We start from the raw sequence: 9,518 nt of genomic DNA, 5'->3' as shown, positions 1-9,518 counted from the left end.
AGTGTTCTTTTCATGGACGTGACGCTAGAATGAAGTGAATAATTTGAGAGAATAAAACGGGCGGCGCGGTTCTGAATGCTTTCTGAATGCTTTCAAGGGAAATGACAAGATTGGCATGAGCAGGGTCCCGTATGGATTGTTGTTGCGGAGAACGCCACCTTTCCTACCTGAAAGGCCATGAAACGCTTTCGCATTAAAAATGCAATACATACACACATTGCTCAATGCGTGGACGTGTACACTTTACTCAGATTTATGCATCAATACGTTCAACACCCCTCAGGCGTCGATTTAACACCCTTCTTTGAGCAAAGTCACACCTTATGTGTGGTATCCACCCTTGTGATAGGGTGCTTTGGCCGAAAAGGGTGCTAGAAGGGTGTGGGCATAGGTGTAAATGCCGAAAGCACCCCTATTAACACCCATAAGGGTGTAGAAATGTTTAGTGTGGAGGCCCAGTGCTATCTTGTACACCCTGCGGATGAGGACGCTGATCTTGCCTTCTTCTCCCTTGTACCAGTTGCGGAATGCCGCGACGTACGCAATATGGCACATAACGAAAGAGTGTATGAGTCGTGTAAGACTCGCCTCCCTCATTCCGTTTCTTCGGCTGGTGACCCTCTTGAGAATTCTCATGGCGATAGCCGTCTTGTACTTCAATTTACTGATTGTTTCGCCGTTGACGCCGTTGGCCACGCTTATCATGCCGAGGACCCTGATTCTCCGCACTATCGGGATGGTTGCTCCGTTTCTCGTGCGTAGTTTGATCTCTTCGTATTCTCGCCTGGTCGTCGCCGCATTCCGACCACACCCGGGTGGTCTGCCCCTCTGCGTGGGGCGGTAGAGTAGGAGTTCCGACTTTTTCGGTGAACATCGTAACCCCGTACTCAAAGGTCTGTTGTCTCAATTGCTTGCTGCAGTGCCGTTTCGATGCGACCGTCGCTGCCTTCGTGCACCCAGAGGTCATCGGCGTATGACACACCCAAGAAAGTGGGTGGGGAAACGGCGCCGTGGTAGCTCAATTGGTAGAGCATCGCACGCGAAATGCGAAGGTTGTGGGTTCGGTTCCCAATTGCGGCAAGTTGTTTTTTGTTCCACTTTAATTTCCATTAATTTATCGTTCCTTTATTCCATTTATTAAGCACAAGTAATTTCCCCTATGTTGTCCTTGGTGTCAGTATTTGTTGGTTTCTTAGGATATGACTAATAGTTTATATATTTATCATGCTGGTTCACCAGCCGCAGTGATCGCTGTCTTGAGCAACGCCCTGGGTCTCATGCAGGAGGCTAGCGTAGACATTTAGTGATTTCAAGCCTACTAGACTTGAAATGCGTGAGAGCGATGCCGGTGTATCACAAATATTTGATAGAGCCTGCCGCTTAGACTTTTCGTGGTTGCCTTAGGTTGGTCGTACACGAGCGTGCGCGCTTATGTTTTATGTTTCAGTCCGTACGCCAAGCGATCAGATAGCGAGCAGATTTACCACTTCATGCTGGTAATGCATAGACACCGGTTCTCTTCGTCGAATTAAAACCGACATACGCAAAATAGTTCACAAGACGTACACACACCCCGGCTGATATGCGCGTCACATGTTTACGCCCCCAAGAGATATTTCCGCGTACTGTAGTTACCGATGCACCGAAAGGCTTCCCTGACGACCTTATATGAACGGACATTGCGTAAATTTCACAAAGTACTATCTAAAACATCTCGAAATCATTCCACAGCACGCGACAGCAATACTTTCAAGCAGCGCCGTGCCGGATCGCATAAGCCAGAGAGGAGGAAAGGCTCATCGCGCTCCCTTTCCTCCTCGCCCGATGAGAAGCTCAATACCCAAGTTCAGAGGGAAGCTCCATAAAATGATCGACAGGAGGGGGAGAAGAGGAAAGGTTGCGCTATCTTCTGCAGCCCTTCAAGGATCACGGCTACCAACACAGGTGGTGTTGGCTCAGCGCCACATCACAACCCCCTCCTCCCTCTTCGGACTTGCCCTTTCATCCATTTCGCTCTTTCGGAGCCCACTTCCTGAAACTTTGTGTTATGTGGGAAAGGAGGAGGGGTGTTGTCAGAAAATTTCGGAGGAGGGGGGGTAAGCTCCCCCCCCCCGTCTACGCCAATGAGTACTTGTACAATATTAGGCAGTAATGTAGTGTTGTACAATATTGTATACAGTAATGAATAGGCATGTGCAGAGTCAGTGTTCCAAAAGTAAGAAATCAGACTTATAGCAAAGCTTTTACCGAGGGTCGGTCTCAAAGCGACTGCATCATCGTAGGTAAAGGAAAACTACGCCCGACGGGAAAGATTGCCCGTAGTAAGTTGTTCACAGGCTGTCGAAACAGTGATGGGTAAAAGCAGCTCAATGGGGGAAAAAATATTGCGCTCCATATTTGACGAGAACAATTATCAAAACAGCTTGCACTCCTGAGCATGTACTGATGCTTGAGACGTCGTTAAAACAGCGTAGGCGTCAGATCGGAAAATCAGAATACCCGACAGAAGTTACTCTTTCTTTACTCTTTCTTCACTGCTATCCGGCGCGGTGGCTTAGCGGCTGTGGCGTTGCCCTCCTAAGCACAACGAGGTTACAAACAAAACCGATGTTGACGACCAAGTTGATCAGTTTGTGGAACTTGTTTTGAGGAGCGTGCGCAAATACATTCCCCAGTACAGGCCTAAACACTCTAATTATCCTCACTGGTTCTCATCTGAACTCATAATTGCCCTAACACATATAAATCGCGTGCGCCGAAAATCTATAATTCCTCTGCCTATTGAGTGGAGAGAAGAATTCCGCTTTTTTCGGGCTCTCTGTAAACACCTCTATAAGTGGGATCAATACTCATATATTGCATTCTTGGAAAAGAGCGCCTCCGACCGGCCGGCGGAATTTTGGACGTGCATCCGTATATAAGCGCTCTAATATACGTAGAAAGTGTTTTCGCCTGCTTGACTCTATAGAAGTCCAAGCAGTGGCGGATTGTTTTGCTGCCCATTTCTCATATCTATATTAAGCTACAGGTCTCAACGCTGGAGTCAAGTCATCAGCACACGACGGCTCGTACGTCTAGCGCTGTGTTGTTTGATGAAAAGCTCATCCACGAGCTCCTTAAGAGCTTGAAGCATTCCCTATCCTGCAGCCCTGATGGCATCCCCTCCGCAAATCTAAAATCTTACGACAGTATATTTGCTCCAGTAATGATATCAGTATTTAACAACTCTTTGACTACTTCTACTTTCCCTCACATGTGGAAAACTGCTCGCGTTTTTCCGGTATTTAAGTCTGGCTCTAAAACCGATGTCTCGAATTATCGCCCGATTTCTCTTCTCTGGGCCTCGTCTAAGTTTTTTGAGCTTATCTACACAACTGGTTGTCTTTTACTGCTGTGAACTTACTCGTTCCTTATCAGCATGGAATTCTCATCCGCCGCTCCACTATTAAAAATCTCGCAAGTTTCATGACACAGACCTCCGCGCCGGTACTTCGAAGGGGGTAAGTTGACACCATTCACTCTGACCTCAGCAAAGCTTTTGATGCACTCAGACACTCACTGCTTCTGATCAAACTTACGCACTTTGGTGTTGACTCGTCAATTGTCAGTATCTTTGCGCATTTAACTTCTTGATCGATCATGTTATATTAACGTCCATGGTAAAGCATCTTTTTAAATTGCAACTGGCGGCGTCCCTCAAGGATCAGTATTAGGATCACTGCATTTACAAATTTTTATTAATGATTCCGTTATTCGGAACTCTTCTTTCCTTTTATATAGCGATGACATCAAAATTTTGAGAAAATTTACACTGTTGATGACCGTCACACCCTACAGTCGGACCTGCTTTCCTTTTCTAAATGGTGCAAAGATAATAATGTCTCCTTGAATCGAGCTAAGACCACAGTAATGACTTACACTCAAAACAGCAAGTATTTCTTTTTCTTATTCTGTAGACTCTGTACTGCTGCGTATAAAGTCTGTGAGATCAATGATCTTGATGTACGTTTTGATGCAATCACACTTTTCTGCTCATACTAAACGCTTAAGAGAACTTCTTGCTGGGAAAGTTGGTATTGATGCGCTCTGTCCCATTGTCCTCTCTTTTGTACTGTGTGTTGTGTTTTTTTGGCATCTTAAAAATAGGTATAATGAATGCTAAATGCGTTGCTATGCGGGGTAAGCGCTCTCTTCGCTCTGTTTGCTATCGAGGGAATTCAAGTCTCCTACACCGTTCCGAAAGTTGTACTGAACTGTCTGAACTACTGAACTGTCGCTCTGTTTACAGACTATCGAGGGAATTCAAGTCTCCTACACCATTCCGAAAGTTGTACTGAAAATTGTACTGATCTCTCTTCCTCAGCTTGAATATGCTTCGGTCGTCTGGAATGGCTTTCCCAGATCCAACGTTGACATTTTAGATCAGGTCCAGAAAAAGTTTATAAGCATATATTATCACTGCTTTGAAAACACTCACATTGGACCTCGTTCTAACACTGCTGGATTATTTCCATTGCCCTTACTTCGCACCTGACGTAATCCCGCTGACCTTCTCTTTCTCTTCAAACTCCTTCACAGTATCCTCACCTGTGCCGAACCCCTCAATTGTGTCATGCTTCGTATACCACGCAAGATCACCAGAGAACATAGACTTTTCCATCACCCTGCCTGTTAGCAACAACACGCAACCGTCCACAGAATACAGCGTCTTTATAAAGCTGATTTTCATAATCTTGATATTTCTCATACCTGACTCTCATTGTTCTTTCCGAGCTTTGCCTTGTTGTGTCTTAGTTTCATGCATTGTTAAACGGCCCCTCTCCTCCTTTTGCTTTTATATTTACATTGAGCTTTGTTGTATCTATAGACTCTCTTCTTTTCACAATTCTTTTTATTCATTGCTTCTTTTTAAATTATATTCCCCTGCAGTGTTCTTGTTTTTTGTTTTTGGATTGTAACGTATGCGTGCGCCTGCACTCAGACTTTGGATTGTTCCTGGGCATGGTAAATAAACATGATTGATTGATTGATTGATTGATTGATTGATTGATTGTAGGTTGAGGCTTAGACCGGCCGGTTCGGGTTAATTGTCTTGAATTTTTGGTGGCAATAAACATTATTATCATTATCAATTATTATTATTATTATTATTATTATTATTATTATTATTATTAGTAGTAGTAGTAGTAGTAGTAGTAGTAGTAGTAGCAGTAGTAGTACCGAATAAAAACATGAAATTTCATGTAGGCAACCATTAAATGGTTTACCTGGAACTTCAAAAACCAGCAATGCACATGAAATGCTGAGCATAAAAGCACATCAGATATCGAGCAGACAACGTACACTATTGCATGCCACCTGTCACTACATACGAGGGAAAGTGCCATGCATTAAAACGCGCGCAAAGCTACTTAAACACAGTATTAATACTCATAATTACGACCAACTGGATAGCTCACACCTAGTCTGGTTTCCGGCTCATCAGGGCCACTCGGTCAGCCCCAGTGGCTGCAATCCTAACGAGCAAGCTCACTCTGCTGTGCGAGATCTCACATGCCGCGCATCAGATCAGGAACTGCTCCAGGATGACTGCGGCTCCTACAAAGACCCACTTACTACTTTTCACGAGATCACCTCACACTATAGGGACGGGAGAAGATTTTTTCCTCCCCCCCATCAGAAGCTCAACCGAGCTCAGGCAGTCACATTAAGAATGATTCAAACTAAATCTTATCCCACACCTTTTGTGCTTAACAAAATTGACCGGGACTTTCCCGCGGAATGTAAAAGTTGTGGACACACTCCGTGTCTATTTGATCATATGTTCTGGCTGTGCCCCAACCAAAGGGCTTCGGATCTCAACAGTGAGGAGGACTGGAGTCGGCGCATATCCAGCGATGTCCTCCAAGATCAACTCCTGGCCGTCCGGAGAGCTCACGACATCGGGAAAGCCTTTGGCCTACCGGTGCCTACGTGGGCGGAGCCACCAACATAGCCCGGGGGCTTGTGCCCTCGGACCCTAGTTTCTCTGGACTAAAATAAAGTTCTTGCCATGCCATGCCATGCATGTTTCCTGTATTACCTGTTATAACGCGTAAACCGCACACACTCCAACATCTTTACGGAGCATACGTTGGGCACACAGCTCTGGGCTGCAGCATTCAGTACATACGTTAGATGCATATAGCTCGAAATCACTTAGGCTACCTTAAGTATCGTACTTATCATGCTAAAGTCAGAAGATAAGGAAAGAGTACGAAAGTAACATCACTTGCGGAAGCAGTTGTGGAGCATCACCTATCGTGCAGCGAGCTTACGCAAGAACCACAACACGAACTGCTTGAAGGCTTTAAACGACTGAATTTCGTTCCCAAGTCACGCCCGTCAGGTATTAGCCGCAGGTGAGGATTCACAAGCTGTTGCCCAGTGTTGCTCGGTTTCTCTGCCATCGCAGCGAAGAAACGCACGTCTCCAAGCAAATCGCCTATCTCTATTTGCTTAATATGGCTGCGAATCCTGCCGCTATCTAGGGCAAGGAGAGAAAGGCGCAGCTTCATTCATTCATTCATTCATTCATTCATTCATTCATTCATTCATTCATTCATGCATGCATGCATGCATTTGCGTTTTATTTATAAGGCTCAAGCTGACCGTACCGAAGGTTATTCCTTACATACCGTTGTTCGCTGCTGTTATCGTTCTTTATGCCGTAAAGTCACCCAGCCATTAGTAAACATGGTTCATTTCTGCGAACATATGACCAGACCTTTCGCTGGCAAGGATAAAGCAAAATGCGACTGTGTCGTCTGATGAAGAGCTCGACACGACCGATATCAGTACGCCCGAGGCCGCCTTCCCATCCTACACACATCCTGATCAACTACCGGCAGCACCGCCACTTAAACTGGCAGGAGTCAGTTATATTTTACAGCTCCCCTGAATTCGTTTGTTTCTTTTTCTTCTTTCTCTCCTTTCTTTAAAAAAGAGCCCCAGAGAAACACGGAGGGAGGCACAACAGCGCAGGACTCCGGATCATCAAAGTAACTATATTCTAGCTTTGCGGATGGACGCCTAAGCGGCGCAGCGCGCGCTTTTGCCGGAGGAGCCGCTCCTGCATCATTGACTTGTGAGTTACTATATGGGTGGCGTAAGATACCAAGATGCAGCAAACGAGTTATATACTCGCGCAGGCGGCACTACGAATTATTGCAATATAATTGAAATAGACACTCCAAGCGCATTTTCACCGTCGTCATCGCCCTCGCCATCATGTTTCGTATATAAAGTCCAAGTGCGATTAACTCCTATCGTGCTCTGTCTGACGTTGGTGAGAAGGAAATTACACGAGGGTGAGGCGGCTCGATGCGCATAGTATTTCCGCACGCCCAATGTTGGAGGTCACGTGATGAAACGTGCTCTAAGGGAGGAGGGCGTGCGTCTCTTCCTATAACCTGGTCGTTGCTGCGCGTGCCTGTCCACGCGCCTGAGCGCACACACGGCCCACGCTAGCCCACGCGCGGTATCTTGGAGGCATCTCTAACGGGTCCAAGGCTATAGCAAGGTTAAGGGCGAGCCCAGGCGGCGGCTTCCTGCTCACTGTGTTGCCAGGCGCCAAGTGTTAAACATCGCGTAATCTCATGTTTCGGAGACGCGCTGACGCGCGAGGCAGCTAGAAGCATTCGCTCCCAGCTGCCGGCGCTCTCCATCGCGCCAGCGATATGACAGTGAGTGTTCGTGCTCATCGAGTAAGATCTTTTCATGTTTGCCTGCGGGACATCATGCTTGTTCATTTAATTATTAAGCGCACGTTCGCTGCAATTCATACGGCAGAAAAAACTACGCACCTCACTTTGTGTAGTTATCTAATACCTTGCTATAGCTATCAATGCTAAGCCGTTCGGGCAAAGCTGCGACATTTTTCTGCCAATAGCTGGTCATATATACCAATGGTCTCGTGTGAACATCAGCCTCTTTCCCCACTTTCCAAATTTAACTCACTGTTCTGAGCACTCTACAATACCGCGACGCGTGCATCTACAATTGTGCGCGCAAGAAAGAAAAACAAGGACAGGATATTTTCTATACCTCTCTGTATATTACTCTTCCAGAATATCGGAAACGCCACAGCCACAGAACAAAACAGAGGTTTGAAGTGCCCGCGCTAGTTCTTCGTGACGTGAAAGGATTTTGACAGTGTCTGTTGTTCGAGTTCAATTAATGATTTACCGATGAACAACATTATACTGCATCGCAGAGAAATAAAGATTCCCAAACATCCCTAACTACCTTTAAATTCGTGAAGTCGTACTAAAGCGTACCTGCACTGCAATTCGGGCGCGAAATTCGAAAACGGGTAGCATTGCTCTGGATTTTCTCCGCTAGTGAACAACTTTCCCCGCCCGAACGAAGGAGAATTGAGCCTTCAAGAACACAGTAAGAATAAATAAATCAAGCGAGAAAGAAAAAGAAACAAAGCACGCAAACCTAACGCAAACCTAGATGACACGGAGCTTGTTTTACTTTGCGAGGTAGCAGCAGCAATCATTGACGGAAACAACGGATGGCCTCGCCGCCTGTAACTGTCCGCGTCGCGAGCGCACGTAGGCGATATATGATGCTCGTCGAGAAAATAATGGTTATTAGAGCTTTATGTCCAAGTACATTTAAGGCACCGTACACGTTGTGTCACATCCGTTCTGGGAGATTCGCCCAGAAGGAGCATTTACCCAGTGCCGAAATTGTCTCAGAAGAACTTCAGTTTGGCCTAGTTGGTATTTACTGCAAATCATATTGACCGCAAAAAACATAAACAGCACAGGCGGTACCGCCTGTGCTGTTTATGTGTTTTCTTCCTCTGTCCCCGTCTTTTTTGCGGTCAATATGATTTGCCGAAATTGTCTGTTGGGGCGCACACCCAGCGCTCCAAACAGTCTGCTAGGCCTGACTGCATCCAGCAGCAAGGCTTCGGGTGCCAGGTGCCAGCTGGAGGGGGGGGGTGGGGGCGCGTATGTCTCACGACGTCCCTATTTCCGCCAGCTTGACTGGGCGTAGATGATAAAATGGCAAAGAATGCTCCAGTAACCAGCAGCCCGAGCTCGTGTACCCGATGTACCAGATGTGTAGCGACGCTGAATTGTCAGTTGCAGCTTTAACATCGCACGTAATAATTTGCACGAATGTGCGGGCAAACGAATTTAATTGGCATGGGGTCGCTTAACTATACTCGCCTTTGCGGAACGGTTCATGTGCTCGTGCGGTGCGCTCAACGCCGATCATGGTTTGTGTGTCGTCGGTATATACAGGGTGTCCCAGCTAACTTTAACAAGAGATTAAAAATATGCGAATGCCACGTAGGTGGACAGAATCAAGGTAGTGTTGTTTGCCGTCGCTTGGAGATACCCAAATTATTTTTTTATTCCGCTTAATTAGGTAGTTCGTCTTGTTAATTAATCAACTTTTTAGATGTTCTAGTTAGATTAAAGGTGTGAGTGAAAAAATTGGAGAGCAACATGATAAAC

This window comes from Dermacentor albipictus, unplaced genomic scaffold, assembly GCF_038994185.2.
Source record: "Dermacentor albipictus isolate Rhodes 1998 colony unplaced genomic scaffold, USDA_Dalb.pri_finalv2 scaffold_20, whole genome shotgun sequence".
Taxonomy (NCBI): Eukaryota; Metazoa; Arthropoda; class Arachnida; order Ixodida; family Ixodidae; genus Dermacentor; species Dermacentor albipictus.
The sequence above is the reverse complement of the archived record's forward strand: the minus strand, read 5'-3'. Positions refer to the sequence as shown.